This window comes from Palaemon carinicauda, chromosome 28 (genome assembly GCF_036898095.1).
Source record: "Palaemon carinicauda isolate YSFRI2023 chromosome 28, ASM3689809v2, whole genome shotgun sequence".
Taxonomy (NCBI): Eukaryota; Metazoa; Arthropoda; class Malacostraca; order Decapoda; family Palaemonidae; genus Palaemon; species Palaemon carinicauda.
In genome coordinates, this window is record NC_090752.1 from 58,166,034 (window position 1) to 58,169,395 (window position 3,362).

A 3,362-nucleotide genomic window follows, 5' to 3' on the forward strand; every position below is an offset into this window, starting at 1 on the left:
AAAGGTTCAAGCTATTTGGCCAGCCCGATCTTCTCTGACCTGTTAAAGGTTCAAGCCATTTGGCCAGCCCATTCTTCTCTGACCACTCAGAGATTCAAGCCATTTAGCCAGCCCGCTCTTCTCTGACCACTTAAAGGTCCAAGCCATTTGGCCAGCCTGCTCTTCTTTGACCACTTAGAGGTTCAAGCCATTTGACCACTCAAAGGTTCAAGCCATTTAGCCAGCCCGCTCTTCTCTGACCACTATAAGGTTCAAGCCATTTGGTCATCCCGCTTTTCTCTTACCACTTAAAGCTTCAAGCCATTTGGCCAGACCACTCTTTTCTGACCACTATAAAGATTCAAGCCATTTGGCCATCCCGCTCTTCTCTTACCACTTGAAGCTTCAAGCCATTTGGCCAGACCGCTCTTCTCTGACGACTTAAAGGTCCAAGCCATTTGGCCAGCCCACTCTTCTCTGATGACGTAAAGGTCCAAGCCATTTGGCCAGCCCGCTCTTCTCTCTCCACTTAAAGCTTCAAGCCATTTGGCCAACCCGCTCTTCTCTGACTACTTAAAGGTTCAAGCCATTTGGACAGCCTGCTCTTTGACCACTTAAAGGTTTAAGCCATTTGGCCAAGCCCGCTTTTCTCTTACCACTTAAAACTTCAAGCCATTTGGCCAGACTGCTCTTCTCTGACAACTTAAAGGTCCAAACTACTTGGCCAGCCCACTCTTCTCTAGCCACTAAAAGGTAAACTTCACACTCAGAATTTTTCTGAATTCTTTAATCTCTTATGTGCGAGTCGAAATTGTTTGAATCTTTCTAAGAACAATTAATCTCTGCTTTCTGTCGTAGCTTCAGTAGATACTAGTACTGCCATTGATAAGATGGAGTTAAGCATCAACAATAGAGAAAGTGGTTTCGTTTAAACAGATTATCATCATCGTTTCAATCCAAGATGCAACCGTAATGGGAAAATCAAAATTTATTATTATTATTATTATTATTATTATTATTATTAATTGTTAAGCTACAATCCTAGTTGGAAAAGCAGGATGCTAAGAGCCCAGGGGCCCCAACAAGGAAAATAGCCCAATGAGGAAAGGAAATAAGGAGAAATAAAATATTTTAAGAACAGTAACAACATTAAAATAAATATTTCCTATATAAACTATAAATACTTTAACAAATAAGAGGAAGAGAAATTAGATAGAATATCGTGCCCGAGTGTACCCTCAAGCAAGAGAGCTCTAACCCAAGACAGTGGAAGACCACTAGTGTAATTGTCCCTTGTAGGGAAAACAGCTCAGTTCGGAAAAGAAATGAAGTGAAAAATGAATTATAAAAAATATAACTAATACAACAACTATAACCTGTGAATTAGCAAATAACATTTGTTCATTACGTCTCTGTACAGGAAGTAGGAATTGGCCTTAAATTAGATTCCCCTCCCCCCATCCCGCCATGGTTAAGAGGATATACAAATGGCACAGACACCGTAATCTCCTTTGGTAGCCCAGACCCGATAAAAGCTAATCAAGGAAAAGGGTGTGGTTTAACTAGAAAGGAAATAATTGAATTTGGGCCTTTTAAGGATATTGAAGCAGGAATGTACTTACGACGTTTAGATGTAGATAGAACAAAGCAAACATGAACTAGAGTGGAGTGCATACCTCCGTCGTGGCATCTTATTTCTCGACCTTGATCTTTGACCTTAAAATGTATTAATTGACGTGGATTTTCATGCTCTCAAAAATGAACCAAGTTTGAAGTCTCCGTGGCAACGATGTCCAAACTTATGGATCATTACGTGAATTGAACATTTTGCTTGACCTTTGACCTTGACCTTCCATAATTTTAAAATTTCCAGCTTTTTACATAACAGTTAATGCCTGCAAGTTTCATTACTCGACGATTCAAATTGCGGCCAGTAAGCTGTTCACAAACACACAGACAAACAAACACACAAACACAGGGTAAAACATAACCTCCTTCTAACTTCGTTGGCGGAGGTAACTATGTAATACAAAGATTAAGAGAACTAAGGCTTTAATCACCTCAGAATATTAGAAATTATAATTTATAAACTCGATAATAAATATATGATCTCTCTCCTTTAGTTTCAAAATATCGTTATGTCATACTAGTGTACCCGAACCGTCAAAAATGACATCTAAATACTTGAATTGATATGCACGCGCGCGCACACGGATTCAACCCTTCCCACGCCCTCCCCCTTTCCTGACTACAAGCCTCTGGTTCGGCAATTTGTGGGTGTGTGGTTTCTGGGTGTACCTCTCGGGGTACTCTCTCTCTCCCAGGAGTATGACTACTTCCTCTCTCCCTTGAGCGTAGCAGGATATATATATATATATATATATATATATATATATATATATATATATATATATACAGTATATACCTGTAATATATATATATATATATATATATATATATATATATATATATATATATATATATATATATATATGTGTGTGTGTGTGTGTGTATATATACCTGTTATATATATATATATATATATATATATATATATATATATATATATATATATATATATATATATATATACCTATTTTATATAATGATAATTTTGCACATTTAAACGTGTTTTTTCACATTCATATAAGCTATATCTATTATTCTTCCCAATATCTGGATTCTCTCTATACCTCGGGATCAGAGACCCAAGGTGGAAATCAACTCGAAGATAATAGATTCTGATCGGCTGGGGAATCGAACCCGGGCCCAAGAAACTGAGGTTCCATTGACTTAGCAACTCGGCTTATATATATATATATATATATATATATATATATATATATATATATATATATATATATATATATATATATATATATATCAGACACTTTGTCCTTACTATATAAGGGCGATTATAAAAACTTTGAGGTTTCTGATAAAATTATGATAAAATTCCGTAATAACATCTCATGTGTCAACTGCTAGTGTCAGCCACCATTAAATTTACTGGACCTTTTACAAATACCTATATCTCGCACGTAAATTTGCTTAACAAAATTATTTATTATATATCATCTCTCCCTCTCTCTCTCTCTCTCTCTCTCTCTCTCCTCTCTCTCTCTCTCTCTCTCTCACACACACACACAGCAAGTCATTTCATCCAAAAGTCTAATGTAAATGTCTGTTAAATTGGACCTTTTTTAAACGAATAATTATGAAACTCTGCCGTATATATTATCAAATAAAATAAGGAACATTAATGTTATCGTAACTATTACTTAAAAAAGACCAATATTTACCTTTAGAGCAATATTTATGGTCTTGCTCCATTATTTAGATGACAAACATTACATGATGTTATTAAAGGCTTCTTATCGTAT